The following is a 24699-nucleotide window of genomic DNA, read 5'->3' on the forward strand; positions in this document are numbered from 1 at the left end:
AGACTTGTCGTGCCGTTAACAACGGGAGTATTCTTCGTTTTTTCTTCCTCTTATTTAAAATTCTGGTTGCTGCTCAGGCAATAATAATACAATCTCACACTCATTGCATCCATGACTAATGTATTTTACACTATGAGACAGAGTGACACCAGTATAAGTGCTAAAAAGTTGTCACAATCAAGTAATGGGAGAATGATTTCAAATCGATATGCCGGAATGGTCATAGGACAATGTACAGTTTAATAACAACATATTAAGCATGCAGTACCGTGCAAAACATGCATGTAGACAAATTGTGAAAATTAACAACGAATCAAATTAAACTCAACACATATATTCTGTCGAAGAGGAACAAAGATCAGAAAAAATAAGATGCAAGCCTCATTGCGAAAAAGAAAAAAAATACAGTATTAAAGATATCAAAGGAAGCTCAAATACAACAGTACGATTTGTTTTTTAAAAAAATCAAAACATCGAGAGAAATCATTCAGTGGTATTTATCTAAGTACTCCCATTCTAATGAAGCAGATAATCTCTCAGAAAAATTATAAAAACTGACAAATGAGAGCAGACCCTACTACAAAATGATAATGGAAAATTTTAGTGTAATAGTCTGCCCTAAACTAAAGTATAACTACCCAGCAGGAAAATTTAGAGATGTTAGCAGAAACTTCAGATATATTACACTGAAGTGCCAAAGAAACTGGCATGGTATGTGCATTCAAATACAGAGTTATGTAAACAAGCAGCATACAGCGCTGCAGTCGCCAACGCCTGTATAAGACAACAAGTTCAAAATGTTCAAATGTGTGTGAAATCTTATGGGACTTAACTGTTAAGGTCATCAGTCCCTAAGCTTACACACTACTTACACTGGGACCAGCCGCACAGTCCATGACTACAGAGACAACAAGTGTCTGACGCTGTTGTTAGATCGGTTACTGCTGCTACAATGGCAGGTTCTCAAGATTTAAGTTAGTTTTAACGCAGTGTTATAGTCGGCGCACGAGCGACGGGACACAGCATCTCCGATGTGGCAATGAAATGGGGACTTTCCCGTACGACCGTTTCACGAGTACTGTTAATATCAGGAAATATATCAAATCTCCGACATCGCTGCGTCCGGAAAAATATCCTGTAACAACAGCGCCAACGACGACTGCCATTCAGAGTGATAAAAGTGCAACCCTCCCGCAGATAGCTGCTAATTTCAATGCTGGACCATCAACAACTGTCATCGTGCGAGCCATTAAACGAAACATCATCGATATGGGCTTTCGGAGCCAGAGGTCCCCTCGCGTACCCTTGATGACTGCACAATACAAAGCTTTACGCCTCGCCTGGGCCCGTCAACAGCGACATTGGACTGTTGATGACTGGAAACATGGTGCTTCGTCGGACGAGTATCGTTTCAAATTGTATCGAGCGGATGGACGTGCACAGATATGGAGACAACCTCACGAATCCATGGACCCTGGATGTCAGCAGGGGACTGTTCAAACTGGTGGAGGCTCAGGGGCGTGTGCAGTTGGAGTGATATGGGACCCCTGATACTTCTAGATACGACTCTGACAGGTGACACCTGCATCCCATTGAGGTCCGTGGTGCATTCCGACGGACTTGGGAAATTCCAGCAGGACAATACGACACCCGGCACGTCCAGAATTGCTACACAGTGGCTCCAGGAACACTCTTCTGAGTTTAAACACTTCCGCTGGCCACCAAACTAACCAGACATAAACACTATTGAGCATATCTGAGATGCCTTGCAACGTGCTGTTCAGAAGAGATCTCCGCTCCCCCGTACTCTTACGGATTTATGGACAGCTGTGCAGGATTAATGGTGTCAGTTTCCTCCAGCACTACTTCAGATATTAGTTGAATCCATGCCACGTCATGTTGCGGCACTTCTACGTGCTCGCGGAGCCCCACACGATATTAGGCTGGTGTACCAGTTTCTTTGGCTCTTCAATGTAGTAGAAACGGTCAAGAGCACTACTTATTTGTCCCTTAAATATTCTTCCAGAAGAAAAGAAATGAAACGTGCACTAGGCAAGAACTGCAACTAAAAATGAAATTCAGCCTATTATGTCAACCAACTTTAGAGGTCCATTTGATCGCGGGCCATGAAACTGTGGAGTAAAAATAGAAACAAATATATTCATGCGGCAGGACGTTACAAGCGCAGCTTATGCGAACTTATTTAAGAACAGAGAGCGACACAAAATAAAAATTAAGCAACAAGATCAACGTCTTACAGAGTGTTACCTACACTGACACAATGAAACAGGAAATTATTTACGAAAGGCACTTATACAGACAGCTTAAATATATTGTAGGTGCGAAGAAAGCAAAAGAAAAGAAAATCTCAAGTGAAACGATCCATATATTAAATGAAAGGCGAGAATTTCAAGTTAACGATATCAGGAAGATGATAGACTACGCATAATTAAATAAATCTCGTCGAAAATGTCTTCTAGACGATGTGAGTAGATACAACAGAAAATGATTTATGAGAACAATTTGAAAATTTTAACAATATGAAAAAAAACAGTGCAGACACATGCACTGCGTAGACATCACATTCCGTTTGTTACGATCGCATATTACACGGTAATACCAACATAGAGAAACTTGTTAAAACATTTAGAGATTTCTTTTAGGGTTTGTGTAGTTAGATGAATTATAGGGTTGGTTGGTTGGTTTGCGGGATTAAAGGGACCAGACTGCTACGGTCATCGGTCCCTGAATTATAAGGCTGTTCGCGGTATGCCGATTGGAAACACACCTAGAACTGATATTAATCACAATGAAATAGTTCCTTTTAAAGCAAAGTAATGCAAAAGGATATTGAACGATTATTTATAGAATGTGTTCAGAGGAAGACAGCAACTCAATATCGGAACATTATTGTACTTATTCTGTTTCACGCGAAAGGAGACTGACACGACATGGAAACCTCTAGAACTGCCGCTGTCCTCCCCATATTCAAGATATCCAGTATTATTACACTCCTGGAAATTGAAATAAGAACACCGTGAATTCATTGTCCCAGGAAGGGGAAACTTTATTGACACATTCCTGGGGTCACATACATCACATGATCACACTGACAGAACCACAGGCACATAGACACAGGCAACAGAGCATGCACAATGTCGGCACTAGTACAGTGTATATCCACCTTTCGCAGCAATGCAGGCTGCTATTCTCCCATGGAGACGATCGTAGAGATGCTGGATGTAGTCCTGTGGAACGGCTTGCCATGCCATTTCCACCTGGCGCCTCAGTTGGACGAGCGTTCGTGCTGGACGTGCAGACCGCGTGAGACGACGCTTCATCCAGTCCCAAACATGCTCAATGGGGGACAGATCCGGAGATCTTGCTGGCCAGGGTAGTTGACTTACACCTTCTAGAGCACGTTGGGTGGCACGGGATACATGCGGACGTGCATTGTCCTGTTGGAACAGCAAGTTCCCTTGCCGGTCTAGGAATGGTAGAACGATGGGTTCGATGACGGTTTGGATGTACCGTGCACTATTCAGTGTCCCCTCGACGATCACCAGTGGTGTACGGCCAGTGTAGGAGATCGCTCCCCACACCATGATGCCGGGTGTTGGCCCTGTGTGCCTCGGTCGTATGCAGTCCTGATTGTGGCGCTCACCTGCACGGCGCCAAACACGCATACGACCATCATTGGCACCAAGGCAGAAGCGACTCTCATCGCTGAAGACGACACGTCTCCATTCGTCCCTCCATTCACGCCTGTCGCGACACCACTGGAGGCGGGCTGCACGATGTTGGGGCGTGAGCGGAAGACGGCCTAACGGTGTGCGGGTCCGTAGCCCAGCTTCACGGAGACGGCTGCGAATGGTCCTCGCCGATACCCCAGGAGCAACAGTGTCCCTAAAATTGCTGGGAAGTGGCGGTGCGGTCCCCTACGGCACTGCGTAGGATCCTACGGTCTTGGCGTGCATCCGTGCGTCGCTGCGGTCCGGTCCCAGGTCGACGGGCACGTGCACCTTCCGCCGACCACTGGCGACAACATCGATGTACTGTGGAGACCTCACGCCCCACGTGTTGAGCAATTCGGCGGTACGTCCACCCGGCCTCCCGCATGCCCACTATACGCCCTCGCTCAAAGTCCGTCAACTACACATACGGTTCACGTCCACGCTGTCGCGGCATGCTACCAGTGTTAAAGACTGCGATGGAGCTCCGTATGCCACGGCAAACTGGCTGACACTGACGGCGGCGGTGCACAAATGCTGCGCAGCTAGCGCCATTCGACGGCCAACACCGCGGTTCCTGGTGTGTCCGCTGTGCCGTGCGTGTGATCATTGCTTGTACAGCCCTCTCGCAGTGTCCGGAGCAAGTATGGTGGGTCTGACACACCGGTGTCAATGTGTTCTTTTTTCCATTTCCAGGAGTGTATTATTTAGCGCATTGAAAAATTGACTCAATTGCGAGGAATTAATAATTGAAAGAGGAGTCACAGAGAAAATTTCCATCTTAAAAAACTTATTTTAAAAAGACATATAGAAACTTTCAGACACTGTTAGCGGTCATTAGTCTTTTGACAGGTTTGCTGCGGCCAGCCACGACTTCATCTTCCATGGCCTGCCCGGGTGGCCGAGCGGTTCTAGGCGCTACAGTCGGCAACCGCGCGACCGCTACGGTCGCAGGTTCGAATCCTGCCTGGGGCATGGATGTGTGTGATGTCCTTATGTTAGTTAGGTTTAAGTAGTTCTAAGTTCTAGGGGACTGATGACCTTAGAAGTTAAGTCCCATAGTGCTCAGAGCCATTTGAGCCATCTTCCATGTTATCTCGTAATCACGGAGTAGCATTACACCCAACATCGTCAATTACGAGAGCGTGCTGGAAAATGCCTCCGAATTTTTTTTATGCCGATTGAAGTATTACATGACACGCATATTACTCGGCCGACTTTATCACTCGTCTGACGTAAGTTGCAACCCCCTGCCGCTAGAGGGCTCCGAATTGCAGCGTGTAACATGGCCGTGTGTAACGTCACTATGTTGTAGAGTGAGAAACAGCGTTCTGTAATCGAATTTCTAACCGCAAATAACGTATCTCCGACTGGAATCCATTGAAGAAGGAAAGCTGTGTATGATGAGGATTTTATTAACCTCATTAGTGTGCGACGTTAGCTTGTTCGTTCTAGTAATGATATAAACGGTGGTGCTAACCTCAACGAGTGTCACAGAGTTCGGGGCGGACGACGGCGTATGGCAACCGACGAGACTCATCGGAATCATGTTGATGAACTCATCAGAGCAGTGGTTCGAAGAGCACCAGGATGGCCGCCAAACTTCCCGGATTTACACGCAATGGAGAATCTGTGGAACTACGTTGATCGGGCTGTTCGCGCCATGGATCCCCATCCGAGAACCCTAGCGCAGCTGGCCACGTCATTGTGGATGGCATGGCTCCATTTCCTTATCGGTAGTTTCCAAAACATCGTTGACTCTCTTCCTGCACGTCTCCCAGAGGTCCGCGCTGCAAAAGGTGTTTATTCAGGGCTTCTGACAGCCGGTCACATTAATGTGACTAGACAGTGTATGTCGCTGCGTGAGAAACAGCGTGCTGCAATCGAGTTTCGAATTCGAAGAGTTCGTCCACACATGGAGTACTCTCTCCTCCAGCATGACAATGTCAGACCACATTACGAGCGCTACAACATCTGCAACAGTCCGAAGCCTGTCATTTATCATCCTCCGTACAGTCTCGACCAGGCCACATCCGATTTTCATCTGGTTCTAACACTTACAGAACACTTCACTTTGATAGTGATGAAACGTTGCAAACGAAGCTGATGTTGTGGCTCCGTTAATAGAGTCAAACATTCTATACCGACGGTCTCAACAATCGCTCTCTAGTTGGGAGAAATGTGGTCGTCGCCAAGGTGACATATTGAGAAATAAATATGTAGACATGAAGAATAAAAATGTTGAATGTTAATAAAGTTTGTTTTATTTAAAAGGCTTTAAGAGTTTTCACATGAAAAATTCGGAGGCATTTCTTTTCAGTGCGCCCTCATATTAGCTGCACACATTCCAGTCTCTGTCTGCCACCACAGTTTTTGCTCTCTACGAATCCCTTTACTACCATGGAAGTTATTCCCTGATGTCTTAACACATATCTTAAAATCCAATGCCTTGTTCTATTCAGTTTTTCAAATACTCTTTTCGTCGCCTATGCTACGAAGAACTTGTTTTTTTCTTACCTCATCAGTTCAGTTTAATTTTCACCATCTTTCTATAAGGAAACTCTATGATTATCTTCGTTAACTCTTATTCCTTTCAGTACAATGCTGTGGTCCAGACGTTGATGCACAGAAATTTAATTTTCAAACTATGCTTTATGTTTGACACAATAAACCTCTTTTAACGAGCATCGTTATTTTTACCTGTGCCCGTCTGCTTATTATATCCTCATTGTTTCAGTGCAGCAGTCCACCCACAAAAGGGATAGTTAACAAAGCCCTTGTTCGACCAAAAGGGAAGAATGTTGTACCTTGAGTGTAGCGCACCTAGGAACACACGGTGTTTCAGTTTAGTGACCGATTTTAGAATTACATTAAGAATACACACTACACATTTAAGTGCTGTGTAACATAAATTATGAGGTCTATTTGGAAGATATTGCAAATTCTTCACTTACAGAATTTTATGGCGAGAAAAATTCTATATGGTTCAAATGGCTCTGAGCACTATGGGACTTAAGTTCTGAGGTCATCAGTCTCCTAGAACTTAGAACTACTTAAACGTAACTAACCTAAGGACATCACACACAGCCATGCCCCAGGCAGGATTCGAACCTGTGACCGTAGCGGTCGCGCGGTTCCAGATTGTAGCGCCTAGAACCGCTCGGCCACTTCGGCCGGCTTCTATATAGTTTTAAAACTAATTATATAAGATGTGGACGATTAAGCCATTACACGTCGGTCGTGCATCATCTTGTGCCATGAAACGAAATATGGTATTTAACAATGGAAGATGTGATATCTGCAAATGACAGAGCTTCTTCAATTTCGTAACAATTCTATCTGCCTTGAAAATTATAATTTGTGGGTTTTTTCCAGTAGCTTCTAACCCTAAATGTATTTAACTTGCAGTTAGTTTTTGATGACACTTATACTTAATCTGCTGTCAGTTACTGAAATTGGTGCACATTACAGTAATAATGTAACAGGTAGACCATTAAATATAGTAATGACAAGGTTTTATCTTTTGCAACGCTTTGAAATTTCAATTGATTATTTTTTCCTAAGCAGAATACCACGTTTGAAATTGGTAAATTTTTCACATTTGGAAAACCTCTAACTTTTCGTAATAATTTTTGTATTATCAGTAAAAGACTGCATCACGCAAGAAGTGAATGCCCACGGAGGTAATCCACAAACTCACCACAAGACTATACAGAAACTCCAGACACTCGCAGAACCCGTTTATTCTGAATCTGGGGAACTACGACCACAACCATAGATGGAAACATAAAAGACAAAAAGACATACTTGCAAGGACATAACATCTATGGCCAAGCATACGCAAACATAACGGCACAGGCGAGCCCCTGTTAACCAGACGCATTTACTGGATTTCCAGCTGAAATACACTGCCGAATAACTGGCACCACACAGGGAAGCCGTACCGTACACTGCATGCAAACAAGCTCCACACATCCCCCACACAGTGAGATGATCTATGGCCGATCTCCCACTACTGTATAACGATCTTGATTGTTCGAGGAATGTAGCAGCTGCAGCAACTGGGACACATCGCCATCGCTTGTCACGGTAATGATGCATGATACCTATACTAACAAATCCAACCTTGCATGAGCTATCGCAGCTAGTAAGCCACTACTGCTCTTACTACCCACCCCACTGTCGCAGAGGTTTTTTTCCCACGGCACGAGCCATGGCACTTTTTTCCCTCTGCTCTTCAAATCGCTACCCTCACTCGCGTTTCGTCCACTATCAATCACCTGATGGACCGTGTTAATGCGTAACCTTACCCAGACGCACGGACAACATCACAGCCCAGCATCCTGTGATCCACTTACTAGATAACTAACATGTTTACGGAGGTGACAGTAGAACTTTTGGTTTGGTCACCACGTTGGTGCGGGCGTGGAGGGGCCCCATCTCTTTCCAAAAAATCGGTTAAAAACGGAATAAGATCATATATTAAAACTCTATCAGACGCGAAAGTCTGAAAAGTGTTCCAAGGTACAAAACTCTCCATTACTTGAATATTGCTCGTTTATCCAGGCTCCGTACCAAGTAGATTTGACAGAGAAGATACAAAGAAAACCACAGCGTTTCTTTACAGTTTCATTTAGTAAGTGCGACTGGCAAACACTGCAAGAGAGGAGTTCTGCATCAAGTTGTGGTTTACTGTTAAACTTGTCATAGCTATTCCGACATTTTTTCCGTCACGCAAATTTTCCGTCCCGTGAAGATGGAGGCGTAAAACACTGTACCTGTGAACTTTAGAAACACCACTCACAAATCTATTAAGCACTCATCTTCAAACACAATTTTTATGCTCGCAGTCTGTTTCAGGCTGCAGCTAATGTTCGGCACGAAAGGTTTGGCCAAAAAAACGTAACATAAGAGAATTTGTGTTATGCATAATCATGCTGAGCCGAGTCCTATAATTTGTTCTGGAAACACGACTGCAGTTAAAACTCTGAAAAATCAAATGATAATTAGTTTAAATATAACTTTCAGATTTTCATCAGCGTAGCCCACAATATTAGTCCAGGCTAAAAGGCCACCAGCTTGTTCTCTTATAATGTTTACATATTGAATTAAAGTCCTTCACACCCAACTGTCAAGCCGTAACCCAGATGATGGCTCTCGGGCATTGTTATGTTTGCTAGCTTGCTAGTAGATCTCTACACAACCATGACAGTTAACTGTAAGTGTCATCTCGCTTGTAGTCTCGTTAAGACTGATAAAAGGGTTAGTAAACCATATGGTATTATAATTACACTTTGCTAAATGCTATAGCCTTTCAGAGCAGTAGAGATATTCATTTTTATTTCTTGCATAAATCAGCAGTCAATTATATCAGAATTAAATTAACATGTATCTTTCAGTGAGTTTTACCGTATAGCCTTCCCTCCGGCTTCTGTTCGTCTCACAGAGTTAAAAACAATATTTGCGAAATGATTCCCATGCGAGCAGAAAGTAGGTTTTCTACTGCTCCTTCAGTCTGAAATACAGGGTGGTTATAATTAAACTTTCTACTTGAAAAGGCACGGCCTTTCCGCAGTGGATACACCGCTTCCTGTGAGATCACCGAAGTTAAGCGCTTTCGGGCGTGGTCGGCACTTGGATGGGTGACCATCCAGGCCGCCATGCGCTGTTGCAATTTTTCGGGGTGCACTCAGCCTCGTGATGCCAATTGAGGAGCTACTCGTCCGCCTAGTAGCGGCTTCGGTCAAGAATACCATCATAACGACCAGGAGAGTGGTGTGCTGACCCCACGCCCCTCCTATCCGCATCCTCCACTGAAGATGACACAGCGGTCGGATGGTCCCGGTAGGCTACTCGTGGCCTGAAGATGGAGTACTTGAGAGGGCTCCCTATGAAATCGAGTGATCGTAGGGCAATGAAACCTTGTAGACATATTTGTAAGGACATGCGGAAGTGAAATAACGAAGAAACCATTGAAAGAAAGACATAACTTCCACATAAGAGGGTAACATTTGATAATTTTGTACCATGCTTACGTTCCAAGTTACAAGCGTTGCTCAGTGTGACGACTATCTGCATCCACGACAGCCTGGAAATGCATTAGAGATACCATTTCAGAATTGTTCGCAGCACAGTGTACAATGGAATATTCAGGTGTCGTGACAACTCGTGCACTGCTTGAAGACCACACATTGCGTCCAGCATTCTCAGCCATGGCAATAGTAATGTCTTCAACAATATGTGGCGCAATTAGCCGTCGGCAATTCCGAATCACGTGTTCATCAACATTGGTGTGGAAATGGGACGTCTCAGTATTCCTTTAGCGCACCTATACTCGCGAATATCAGCAAAACTATTGCTGTTGTTTTGATAAAACAACTTTACAAGTATAGCCCTACTCACTTTATCCAGACCCATGTTGACTGTCTACAACTGTGTTGCACACTGATGATTGTGTTTCAACCCTGCGTTGCCGTACCGGTACCGGCGCCTAACGGCAAGTCATGACAGAACACTACTAACAACGCAAATCCTACAGCGCGCAGTCTAAAGGCCGGTTCCCAATACAGCGCGGCGTGCGGCAACAGTAGCCGCAAGCTTTTTCCGCTTTGACGCGGCAGCTCGCGGAATTGGCGTTCCCATCTGGAAGCGGCAGACGCTTGCGGTAGCCAATGACGGACAGCCACTGAGGTACGGGGCGCGATCCACTGAAAGGCCCGGTGCGTTTGATTAACTGTATCTTGCACCTACATGAGGGAAAGATGAAGTTGGGTGAAGACATGCCAATTTTTCATTTTCTGTACAATGTACTCTTTCACATATTTCATTATTCATGTTCTCTCATTTCACCATAAACAGATTTCATGACTACCGTTCATGATTGTTCACTATCTCCTAACACATTGAAACAATGTACGATAAAAGAGATTATTCAGTTAGTTAAGCGAGACAAAAATTTAAAATGTGGTACGGTAGCAGGTACAGCCGGCCGGTGTGGCCGAGCGGTTCTAGGCGCTTCAGTCTGGAACCGTGCGACCGCTACGGTCGCAGGTTCGAATCCTGCCTCGGGCATGGATGTATGTGATGTCCTTAGGTTAGTTAGGTTTAAGTAGTTCTAAGTTCTAGGGGCCATTTGAACCATTTTTGGTAGCAGGTACAGGAAAACAGTAAGAACACAAAGGCTTGGGTGGAGGGATGAAAGTGGATGTCACCTGATAGAATTTCGCACAGAGCATAATGTAATCATCTTCAAAACCTTGCTTAAGAATCATAAAAGAATAATACATATTTGGAACAGAATTTTCGAAACCAGATTTTAAATTGTAAGACATTTCCCGGTGCAGACTGTCAGCAAATGATGAAGTTTAATTACTGTTATGGCCACTCTGCCATCTGTAGCAATTTTCATAAGACATGTATTCCTTCATGAAACAACAACCATGACTTTCGAATGCACTGGCAGTTCTCAAATTGGGTAGAAGTCATCAGTGGCAAATGTGTCGTAATGCACTTTTACACAGGCTGCCATACGTTTTTTGTGCAGTGGAGGCTTTTCCGCTGACTGTAGATATCATGTGATCATTCTCAGGCATGTTAAAGGATGCAGGAACGTCGTATTTTTAATTACCTTTTTTGTCGGGGAAAGCAGGTTAATCAAAAAATAAATAAGGTATTTTGGCAACCGAATATGGAATCGGCAGTTGGCTTATAACGCCTAAAGTGGTAACCGTGAAAGCAGTTATTATGACTAGTCCTTCATAACTACTTGCAAGACTGCGATCAGTGAGACTTTATGGATATTGAAAACGATTCACATAATATTGTATTTGGTGCTTTATGCCAAGGTGTTTTACACAAAGTTTCGATCAGGGATGTAAAATCTTACGGTAAAAGAAATAGACTTATAAAAGGTGTTTTTACATGTAATTATAAAGTATTCTAAACGTTGGAAATAAACAAAATATCTTAAGGCAAAACGAAATAATAAATAAGAAGTTTGTTTACATGGCCATCACCTGCAGCAAGTACAGAAATATTCGTTTCGTAAATAACAAACGCCATTTTCTTCCTGTGACGTATTTAATTTGTTCTATACCTTTTTCGCCTTTTACTTTAAGGCGCTTCCAGTGGAACCTTTGTGTTATTTGTACATTATGAAACAGTTCAGGTCTTATTTTTTTACTTAAAAAATGATTACTGACAGTTAATCGAATTTTTGCCTGGCATCTGCGTTTCCTCTCATTTGGTCGCAAGCTGTAGATTGCCCTATAAAATCACTTACGAGACGTCAGCACATTAATTTCACGTCACAAACTTTGTCCTTCACAATTTTTATGTTCTTTGCGCTAATAGGTGTGAAGGACAATTATTCTTCTGTCTCTAGCTGCGAATATTTTACCAAATACTGATTTAGAGTCGTAACTACTGGGTGTTCAATTTATGTCTTTTCTTATTTGGTTTGTTTATGTACACGTTGCCAACCTAACGAAGCATATGCTGAAAACTAAAGTCTGTTTCATTCTGTTTTCTTTATATCTGTTTATGTGTGCGTGTAGTTTGTCAGGCTGAGCTGAAGAAATTGCATGTGAATGTAATATATGCCAGAGCGTAGTTGAAAGTTTTCGTGTTCAGCTGATTCGAGCTGTCTGACAACTACATTCACTTTCAGCTTTCTGTAACCATCATTGGCTAGCCACACACGCATACAGATGTAAGGAGAACAGAAATAAACAAACGTTAGTTTCTTTAGGTTGGCAACCTGTACGTAAACAAACCAAACAATAAGGGACATGAGGTGAATACACTGTAGTTACGACTTTAAATCAGAGTTTTCGGTAAAATGTCTAGAGCTAGTGACAGAAGAAAAAAGAGCGAACATGAAAATGTGATTATGTTCCATAATCTAAGTTTTAGTTCAACCTCCAGCATGTGAACAGGTGAGGGGAAACGCAGATGTCCGCCGAAAACTCGATTAACTGTAAGTAATCAGTTATTCACGTACAAAAAAGATGTGAACTGTTTTATAATCTTCAAGTATCACATATCAAAACAAAACTGAATCATTCTAGATTCCACCGAAGATGCCTTAAAGTAAACGGCGTAACGCGTCTTGAACAAATAAAGTACACTGGGGCAAGAAAAAAACGTTTGTGACTTACCAAAGGAAATAATCAAGACACTTAGCAAATTACATCTTATAACATACCAGCAAATTAGTTTCACTTTAACTTCTGTAAGTCTATATAGAATATTGTAAATATTAACGTGTTCCATGTCACTGTAATTCTCATTCCACATACTATTAAATGCCGTTTAAAAAAAATCATCAATCCATTCTAAAAAACTGTAGTTACTTTCATATCTCGAAAGGTAAATCGATTTTGGATATTTATCATGCGACGAAATACATGACTTTTTTACAAGTTATCATTTGCAAAAAAGCACGTTTCAATTTCTTGAACCGTTTAAGAAATTTGCGGTTGATACAACCACAAGGTTTACGACGAGCGGGCGAAGTATCGGTTGCATCTGAGCGACCTACGCGCGGCCCGTCCGCAGACATACCATCCATTATCTCGAGAACGGTGATAGCTATCGTTCTGCTCTCAACTTTAAAAACAATTTCGATATGTTGACTAAATTTCATACGCAATAATGTTTTACCTAAAATAAATTATACGCAAAGTCCATGCAATGCGTTTTTACATCTGCACACTCAATAAAATTTCGGGTAGTGGTTTACATAAAAGCGATACAGCAAGTAATCACGACGAATAACGAAAAGAAATTCAGTCGTTTATCGAGCGAAGATATCAGTCTGTATGATACGTAAGAATGATTTTTTTTTCACCAAATAGTTTCCTTGGAATCGGATGATAAATATTTCATAGCTGCCGCCGCGTCCGCGCCAACGCTTCGGCGAAGTTCGTGTAGCCGGGGTTCTGTGTCTGACGTCACGCTCAGTGCGTTCTGTGACTGGCGGCGCGGACCTGGAGCGCGGCACGCGACAGCAGCAGGGATTCGGCATGGGCAAACCGCGACGCAGAGGCCGATATGCCGCACCGCTGACGGTGTTTCTAGGGCAGCCACGCAGCTGCCGCGCGGTTTTGATGACCAGCAGTCCTAGTGGGAACCGGCCTTAAACACGAATCCTTATAAAGTTGGGTATAAATACGGTAAATAGTTTTCTGTCTGCATTGGCTCAAGCAGTAAAAGTTTAATTGTAACACCCCTTTATATTTCTCGCATTACCAAGGCTCCTAAATACGACTCACACCACGTTGTCGTCTACTTATTGCTCACAGTGTGGGGAGTCACTGGACTCTTCCCTGAAAATGACTAACAAGTTCGTGTCGCCATTCATCAGCAATGCTGGAATTCAATATGGTGTTGGCCCACTCTTAGCCTTGATGGCAGCTTCCATTCTCGGAAGCATGTGTTCAATCAGGTGCTGGAAGGTTTCTTGGGGAATGGCAGCCCATTATTCACGGAGTGCTGCACTCAGGATAGGAATCAATGTTAGTCGGTAAGGCCTGGCACGAAGTCGGCGTTCCAAAAAATCCCAGAGGTGTTCTATCGGTTTCAGGTCAGGATTCTGTGTAGGCCAGTCCATTACAGGATATATTGTCGTGTAACCACTCTACCACAGGCCGTGCATTATGAACAGGTGCTCGATCGTTTTAAAAGATTCAATCGCCATCCCCGAATTGCTCGTCAACAATTGGAAGCTAGAAGGTGCTTGAAACATCAATGTAGGCTTCAAATGGCTCTGAGCACTACGGGACTTAACTTCTGAGGTCATCAGTCCCCTAGAACTTAGAACTACTTAAACCTAACTAACCTAAGGGCGTCACACACATCCATGCCAGAGGCAGGATTCGAACCTGCGACCGTAGCGGTCGCGCAGTTCCAAACTGTAGCACCTAGAACCACTCGGCCACTCTGGTCGGCTCAATGTAGGCCTCTGCTGTGATAGTTTCACGCAAAACAACAAGGGGTGCAAGCCCCCTCCATGAAAAACACAACCACACCATATCACTACTGTCTCCGAATGTTACTGTTTGCACTACACATGCTGGAAGAAGACGTTCACCGGCTATTCGCCATACCCACACCCTGCCATCGGATCGCCACGATGTGTATCGTGATGCGTCACACCACACAATGTTTTTCCACTGTTCAATCGTCCAATGTTTACGCTACTTACACCAAGCGAGGCGTCATTTTGCATTTACCAGCGTGATGTGTGGCTTATGAGCAACCGTTCGACCATGAAATCCAAGTTTTCTCACCTCCCGCCTGTCATAGTACTTGCAGTGGATCCTGATGCAGTTTGGAATTCCTGTGTGATGGACTGGATAGATGTCTGCCTATTACACATTACGACCCTCTTCAACTGTTGGCGGTCTCTGGGAGTCAACAGACGAGATTGGCCTGTATGCCTTCGCGCTGTGCGTGTCCCTTCACGTTTCCACTTCACTATCACATCGAAAACAGTGGTCCTAAGGATGTTTAGGAGTTTGGAGAGCTCGAGTACCCGTGCGACTGCTACGGTCGCAGGTTCGAATCCTGCCTCGGGCATGGATGTGTGTGATGTCCTTAGGTTAGTTAGGTTTAAGTAGTTCTAAGTTCTAGGGGACTGATGACCACAGCAGTTGAGTCCCATAGTGCTCAGAGCCATTTGAACCATTTGAGCTCGAGTACAGACGTATGACACAAGTGACACCCAGTGACCTGATCACGTTCAAAGTCCGTGAGTTCCACGGAGGGCCCCATTCTGCTCTCTCACGATGTCTAATGACTACTGAGGTCACTGATATGGAATACCTGGCAGTAGGTGGCAGCACAGTGCACCTAATATGTAAAAGTATATTTTTGGGATGTCCGGATACTTTTGATCATACAGTGCTTGTAAAGTGAAGGAGGAAGGGGGAAGAAAGGAAAAGGAAGGGATTACTGATGTCAGCTGCATCGGGACATTACTCGGAATCAGCAGCGACGAGTGGAAATGTCTACCGGACCGGAATTCGAACTCAAGATCTGCTGCTTATTACGCAGGGGCGTTAACCACTGCCCCATCTAGGACTCTGTATTATCGCAACTGGGTGGACTATCTCTGCACAACCCAGGGCTGATTCACATCCCCACCAAGTGCCACCTATCAGCAGTCCAAGTCCATTTCCTGCATGCTTGCTTCTGTGAATTCCCACAGGAGATCGGATATACTTGTGCATCCACACTAAAGAAACTGGATCCATTGCCCATTTAGGTGAATCAATTATAATAATTGGTAGTGTCTGTTCTTTCATATGAGTTTCAATAACGCTGAGTTGTAGTAATGAATGAATAATATTGAAAATGTAAGAAAATAGATAAAACCAATACGTTTCGGCATTCCCAATGAGGAAAAACTTCAACAACTAGCCCATTTTAAGCTAAAAACTTAAACAGTTGGGAACAGATATCTAAATAAATTTGCAATGCTAAGACAATAAGCTGATACTTGCAGCACTCGTCATAAGTAGCTATGTTCTTCTTTTTTTTAGATTTTGTCCCTCATCGGCGCAGCGTTTGTACGGTTATTGGCGGATTTGGCATGATTAGTTTCCCGTCACCACCCCATTACCCCCTGGGACACAATATGTGTACTCAAACTGCTTGTATGTAGGGTTATCCATGTGAAAGTCAGTGAAACGTTTCTGAATCCCTACGAGTGGCATAACTGAGGCGAGACATGCGTAACAGCTTGGTATTCACGAAGTGGGACATGTAACACCCCCTAAGAACCACATCCAGGCTGGCCGGCACACCGACTCTCGTCGGATAGCCAGCAGCCGGATTCGATGCGAAACCGGCGCACTCTCCTGTGCCAGAAGCGGCGCTTTAACACGCGCTGCTGTCCTCTTTTGTTTTTGGGCTCATCGGCCCTTGTCGCGAATACAGAAAACAATTGGAATACCAAAAAGGAGTTGTGCGACATAAACCAAAGTTGGTAGACGTGTTTCTACATCTGAAAGATGATGTCCGTTCAAATTTCACGCCAGTCGCGTAAGAGAGGTTTGCTTTAAATACGTGCTGTTACGGTCGTGAGCGTTAGTTACCATTGAGATTCAACGTGGTGAATTGATGTTAGTCAAGAATGCCTTTAACCCTCAACAGGGAAAGCCTGTTTCTTAAGTGCGCCACTCACTAATAACATTGTTTTGTTCCGTTCCATTCTTGTTCTACAGTTGCGAGCCCGTACCTATTCCTTCATTGTTGCCTCAGTAAACAGAGTAATAAGTTGTAGTAATAAGTTGTGTTGTCATACTTCCAAGTGAGCAGCAATGATATAAAATAAGCAGCGCCGCCCGGGGTAGCCGGGCTGTCTAGGAGGCCTCGCCACGGTTCTCGCGGCTCCCCCGTCGGAGGTTCGAGTCCTCCTTCGGGCACAGGTGTGCGTGTTGTTCTTAGCGTAAATTAGTTTAAGTTAGATTAAGTAGTGTGTAGGCCTAGGGACCGATGACCGGAGCAGTTTGGTCCCATAGGAACTTACCACAGAATTCCAAAAAAATAAAATATCAACAAGCTAAAAAAAAGAAACTCCTCCCGAACAGGCCGTGAAGGCCCAGCGGTACCGATCGGCCGCTGTGTCATCCTCAGCCCATAGGCGTCACTGGATGCGGATATGGAGGGGCATGTGGTCACCACCCCACTCTACCGGCCGTATGTCAATTTTCAAGACTGGAAAACAGCAAATTAGGCGAGAAAAAACTTACGATCGGTGCAAGAAAATGACTCAGAGTCCGAGCTATCAGAACAATCTCACAATGAGACTGTAATCAATTAAGCAGTTGGCCGGGAACTGATGCAACTGCGCTGTTTAATGCTTCGAGTGGGTCATTACTGTGGGTTAACACTTGTGTGAGACAACAGAGTGACACAATGCAACTTTTTTTTTATTTGCGGATTGACCACTTAGGATCACGCTACAGTTTCATTTCTTCTCTGTCTGAAGTTTCCTCTTTCTCCAGTACTGCTTCATATGGACGCTGTGCTGTTGCTTCTGTTCATTCGTCAGGCTCTTCCAGTCTTCTTAGCTTTTTCGTCTTGAAATCCTTTCAAATTTTGAATCGTGGTCCGAAATGTATCCCTATTTAACATCTGAATTTCCTGAATGTTGAACCTTTTCAGAACTTTACCAGCTTCATTAACCCATGCCGTTGTTGTCTTCTTTTTCCACAGGCAGTCGAATATCCATTTAGTTAGTCTGGTTTTGTCCATTCTTTACAGGTGTCCTAGAAATGATAACCTCCTCTTTTTCATGGTCTCCGAGATTTCCTCCACCTTCTTGTAGGTTTCATCGTTGGTCTGAAGTTTCCATCCAGTTTCAACCGTGGTTTATTTTATTATTGTTTGATTAAAAAGTGATTTAGCTCGTATAATATTAGTTTATTTCTTCATATATGTTTACCTTGGTAATATAAAAGACAGCTATTCTTCACATGTGTACAAAGTGCTCCTTGTGCCCGCTCATGTTACGAGAAACGGGGCGCCTGCTTGAGGGTTAAGGCGACAAAGAGGCCATAATCAGCACTTCACTGATATTTGACGAGGCCGTGTAAAAGAGCTACGAGAAGTTGAATGTTCCTTCTGCGATATGGCAGAAAGACTTGGAAGGAATGTAGTCACTCTACATGATTGCTGGCAGCGGTGGTCACGAAAATGTACAATCACAAGAAAACCGGCCTTCGGACGGCCACATGGTACTACCGAGAGGGAAGACCATCGTATTCGGCGCGTGGCTCTGTGCATGGTACTGCATCTGCAGCAACAATCTGATCAGCAGTTGACAACATAGTGACGCAACGAACTGTTGCAAATCGGTTAATTAGAGGATAGCTGCGAGCCAGACATTCTGTAACGTGCATTCCACTGACTCTAAACCACCGCCATTTGCGACTTCATTGGAGTCAAGTGAGGGCTTATTGGAGGGCAGGGTGGAGGTCTATTATGTTTACTCATGAAAGCCAATGATGGCTGTGTGTTGATAAGGAGGAGGCCAGCTGAGGGCCTGCAACAAACCTGTCTGCGTGGTAGACACACTGGACCTACACCAGGAGTTATGGTCAGAGGTGCGATTTCGTTTGACAGCAGGAGCACTCTCGTGGTTATCCCACGCACCCTGACTCCAAATTTATACGTCAATCTGGGGAATCGATCTGTTGTGCTGCCATTCATGAACAGAATTCTAGGGATGTTCTCCAACAGGACAACGCTCACTCACATACCGCTGTTGTTAAGTCAACATGCTATACAGAGTGTAGACATGTTACCTAGGCCTACACCATCACCAGATCTGTCTACAATATGGGACATAATCAGACGACAACCCCACGTCACCGACAACCGGCATTAATCATCTCTGTATTGACCGACGATGTGCAACAGGTATGTAACTCCACCACCCAAACTGACATCCGGCACGTGTACAACACAGCGCATGCAAGTTTGCATCCTTACATTCAAAATTCTGGCAGTATAAATACATGTCCAATACGTAGTAACAGCGATGCAAGATATACGTTGACATATTGCACGCATTGTATCATGTCCAGTACTCGAACACGAATCATCTGGAGCTGGTGCCTATAATTCACCGTCGCCATCCTTCACAGGTCACAGGTGAATAGAGTCCCCAGGCACCTCAAAATTTCCACCACTCGTAATGGGTCGAGTTTCCCTTCCATTCCTCATCCAATGGGCATTATTCCCGATTCCTCCATGTTCAGAATACTCCCCCCCCCCCCCACGACTCAATACTGTGTGATCCAACCAAGGGAACTTCGCACCCCCTCTGCTGATCAAATAAGGAACAGCAGGTCGTCTGCATACACTCGCATCACCTCCATGACATTGAGCATCCACCGCAGCCCGGTCATGAGGGGTTCGAGTGCTACCGCGACGAGGGCCACTGATAGCAGGCAACCTTGTCTTCCCGAGCTCATAATCGGATCAGGACCCCATCTCGGCCGTTCACGATCACTATGGTGATCGCATCTCGTAACAGCTTCATTATGATCGGAATAAAAACGGGTGGAAACGCCGTAAGGACATGACCGATGTTAGGAAGTCGTGATTAATCTGGTCAAAAGCTTGATCAAAGTCGACAGAGACCAGAGCCACAAGCGGTGGCCAGTGCAATCACTCCTATATAGTCACTGGCTGCCGATTGTATTTGTCATGTATTCCCAGGCATTTCTAATCTCGGGAAATATTTTGTGACAACAATGTCTTGAGCCATGTCGGCATTAGTCGGGCAAAGTTCTTAAAACCACTCGCAAGCAATCTGAGGGGTAGGTATTGCTCCACAGAGTGACATCCAGGCCTTTTCGGTATCGGGAGGAGGCAGCCTTCAACGAACACCAGCGACACGTATGTCTCAGGCTGCATAAGCTCATCGTTAGCCATTAGGACATTATGAGGTATGTACAATCCCAACCAAATTCTAAGGGTAAGCCGTCTGGTCCAGGTGATTCGTTTGCTGCCCCGTTCTGAGTGCTCCCAATATTTCATCTTCCGTGCTCGCTTCCAGGAGCACTTCTTCATCCATCTGGTTCAGTCTTGCCTCTATTCGTCGCAAGACCTATTTGGGCAGCAGTGAAGAGCCGACGAAATCTGTCCAAAAATGCTGAAGTTTATCTCTTTGTGACGTCAGATGCTGGCCATCCCCAGCATGGAGTGTGTCGATCGACGTTCGGATGATCGTCGTATCACATGATGCATTGTTGGAGGTTCCCCGGAAGTACTCATCTGCCTCTTGTAGGCAGGCCTTTCATCCTGCGCCACATGAGCGTGATAATGCGCATCTTAACGTGGCTGACTTCAGCCTGACAGAGAGGAGGTGGGGTTTGCAATGACTGCTGATGAAGAACAGTGTAATAGTACTCAATAGTGTCCCGATGCCACTGCATTTTGTCTCGGCCGTACGTAATGAATGCGTGACGTAAAGCCGACTTCGCAGATCCCAACAGTCATTGTGTCACCGCTGGATATTCAGAGAGTTGCCGCTCTCACGTAGCCCACACGTTCTCAATTCGCTCATGACACTCTCGTTCTTACAATAGCGAGACGTTTAATTTTCAGGTTCCTCGACTGCGTCACACACGCTGTCGTGGTAGGTTTATGGAGAGCGAATATGCTACATGACCAGTAAAAGCCGAGGGCCATATTTCAGCAGCAATCGTCGCTTGCTGTAGTCCACCAGAGACATAAATATGATCAATAAGGCTCGCCCGCATGTCCGGTGAAAAACTTGAAACCTTCCCTATTCCCGTGGATCTGTTCGTGTAGCACAGGTTTATGTCCCAGCATGTCACTTGTGTTTCCATGCAGGTCCTGAAATTGGGAATTTGATCCTTCGGAGCCACGACGCAGTTGAAGTCACCACTTAAGAGGAAGTGCTCGTACCTGCCAACAAAAAGTGGAACAATATCTACAATCCAAAATTGTGCCCTTAACTTTCGCTAGTCTGTGTCGGTGGGAGCGTATTTGTTGATGTCGCAGATCCCATGAATTGTAAACGCTATACCCCGTGCAGATGGTAGAAAAGAGAGATCCGTTATGTGTATCAAGTTCGCCGCGCCACTTTTATTGGATGAGTAACGTAATTTGAGTGAGAAATAATCAGATACCTAGGGGAGTGCGTCGAGCCATACATCTTGCACCAACAGGATATCAACTCCTGACGCGTGTAACATATCACGAAAGAGCTGCAACTTCACCGTCGAACCAATGTTGTTGATACTGAAAGTCCCAATTTTGTAGACTTGCGGTTTGGCGTCTGTCATGCCAGTTCGAATTGGTTGGTTGGTTGATTCGGGGGAGGGTACCAAAAATCCAGGTCATCGCTCCCATTGGATTAGGGAAGGATGGGAAAGGAAGACGGGAAGGAACCATGCCTGAATTGCCTGAAGCAATTTAGGGAAATCATGGGAAACATAAATCAGGATGCCCAGAGCCAGGTTTGAATCGTCGTCCTCCCGAATTTGAGGCAAGTGTGCTAACCACTGCCGGCCGCGGTGGTCTAGCGGTTCTGGCGCTGCAGTCCGGAACCGTGGGACTGCTACGGTCGCAGGTTCGAATCCTGCCTCGGGCATGGGTGTGTGTGATGTCCTTAGGTTAGTTAGGTTTAAGTAGTTCTAAGTTCTAGGGGACTTATGACCCAAGATGTTGAGTCCCATAGTGCTCAGAGCCATTTGAACCATTTTTTTTTTTTTTGCTAACCACTGCGCCACGTTGCTCGGTATTGGAAATGGAGTACAGGGTGTATTCACAGCTTGGACTCTCGCGGTTTCCATTGCGGAGCTACCTAGTTGTAGTCGTCCAACATTATCAGTCATCTGAGTTGGTGGGGTCCACCACCGCGTTCCTGACACTGTGTCTGTTAACCCCTTCGGTGTCGCCTTCTTGGCCGCCCCAGTCGAGGGTTTCAGGAGCCACAATTTCTCCCTGATCCGTGTTGTAGGATAGTGTCTGCGATGTCTCTGTCACATCCTGCTGGAATCTGGAAGAGTGTACGTGATCTGCAGGGGAAGAATCGTTAGAAGTGCATGACATCCTTTCACCATCTGAAAGCGCACAGTCGACATCATCATGGTGTTGCAGCTCTCGTGACAAATGCTCCGACGTGTTACAATCATCACTGCTCTCAAATGACAGGGAATGGGCTTCGTCTTGACGGAGTCTGCCCCTTTTATGTCGTTTCGGCGAACGCTTTTTACGCAAATGGATGTCGACGGTCTTAGTGAGAGGTTCCTCTTGGTGTGCATCCTCCACTTCGTCGAGTGTCATGTCAAGCATCTCCATATCCGCATCCTGCTCCAGTCTTCCTTCGGTCCCCACTGGCACTGGTGGTACTGTGTCGAGCGTTAATTGCACTCGGTATCTCCTCAACCATATGAACCGGTATTACCGCCACCTTCTGAGTCGGCGGATCTGTAGAAGGCTTCGGCGTCGGTGTTGGCTTGTCCCGAAGTGCCGCCACATATATCACCAGAAGAGAAGTGCTAGCACCTGTAATTTTTTGATCACTTCTGTCTTTTGCATCAGTTTCCTCTAGAGCCATTCCGACCGAACATGTCCCTCAGTGCCACATCCGGAACAAGTACTTGGCTGTCCGTCATATATCACTATGGATCTGCAGCCCACAATGTACACATGAGGGCACATGTTTTCTCAACTGAGTGCGTATCTAACGCACACCGTTAAGTACTGGGTAAGTTGTGAAATTGCCGATTTTCCGGCCGATTTTCACTCTACCATATTGTCGCAATGCGACTTCACCATCATTTCCGGTACCTCGGAAAGCAGCTCAAAGAACCATATGGTGCGGACACCTAATCCGTCATGATCCACTGACGAATCTCCTATGTGGCCGTCTGAGTGTCGAAATTTTAATCCTCGTTTGACATCGTTCAGTATCTTGCCAGATGCCGTATCTGTACTCAGCTTGACGTAGACAACACTGCTCACGATCGATAAATGGGTGTCAACGAGGTCATTTTGATTAATGCGCACTTTGTCTCGAAAAGAGCGTTCGATTTCATGGTACTTAGACCTTGCATACTAGTTAGAGGACATGAACTTCACTGTGGTCTTTCTGAAAGACTGTGCCTTAATGCTTGTCTTTAAGAGTTGATACACGCGAAGCCGGCTGCAAGAAATACAACCTCTACCGTGAGCGCGTGCAGCCAGGACGTAAACAGTAAACCCTTGCCGCTCCGCTACCCAACCGCAGATTGCTTTCTGGGCGGGTACTCGTCATAAGCAATTATACAAACATGAACTGGATAATTAAATCCTGTGATGTTTGTGTAGTGTCGGCAGACTTGCCAACACTACGTACACTAATTGAAAGAGGCGGCCAAGATGCACGCGCTAACTCACGAAGGATGGAGTGAGGTCTGAAACAGGAGACTTAATGAAAGTGATAAAGAAAATACGTATCTTTGGAATATACTTAACTTTTAATACATCCTTGTATACATCGTTCTTGATGAGACATCTGGAGATTGTGGCGATACAAGTGACTCTTTATATACAAGCTATTTAAGGCTAATGGCGCCTTGCTAAGTCGTAGCCATTAACTTAGCTGAAGGCTATTCTAACTGTCTCTCGGCAAATGAGAGCAATGGCTTCGTCCGTATAGTCGCTAGCAACGTCGCCGTACAACTGGGGCGAGTTCTCGTACGTCTCTCGAGACCTGCCGTGTGGTGGCGCTCGGTCTCCGATCACACAGTGGCGACACGCGGGTCCGACATGTACTAATGGACCGCGGCCGATTTAAGCTACCACCTAGCAAGTGTGGTGTCTGGCAGTGACACCACAGTTTGGATTCACCACATTCAAGAACACACAATAAATCACCACTGATTGGTATAAGAATTTATTTTAAATTAACTCGTTTTTTTTTCAGTTAAGTAACTTGAGATTTAAGAAGTGAAATTAGTTTTTTTGTAACCTCAGAAACCAGAGCGGATTTAAAATTTTAGCGTGCAACTTGAACCGATCAGCATCATTATGAAAATCTTAACACTGTAATAGCCTGTTCAACGTTTCGTCATTCTGGCTTTAATTATTCTTCACTATACTTAATTCATTCATTCCGTTTACTTGTGCTATATTCAAGTGGCACATTAGCATCTTGACACACTTTGCTTGTCAAGCCACAGTATCCAGTGTGAGGGAGGGGATGGTTTCTATTGATCATCTGAATTACTCTTGTGCCTTTGCTGCACTGGAAAGTGAATTCTTCCGAATTGCCCAGTCCTTCTTCTGTTCTACGCTATGAGAACAACTGATAATAATTCTGTCAGGCGGGAAACTTCAACTTTCCCGCGTAATGACTTGATTGACTAACTTCAGTGCTTATCAATTCAGAAATGGTGCAGTGTATCGAACTTTTGAACAATTATTTCTCTGCATAACC

The sequence above is a fragment of the Schistocerca nitens genome, chromosome 3 (genome assembly GCF_023898315.1).
Source record: "Schistocerca nitens isolate TAMUIC-IGC-003100 chromosome 3, iqSchNite1.1, whole genome shotgun sequence".
Taxonomy (NCBI): domain Eukaryota; kingdom Metazoa; phylum Arthropoda; class Insecta; order Orthoptera; family Acrididae; genus Schistocerca; species Schistocerca nitens.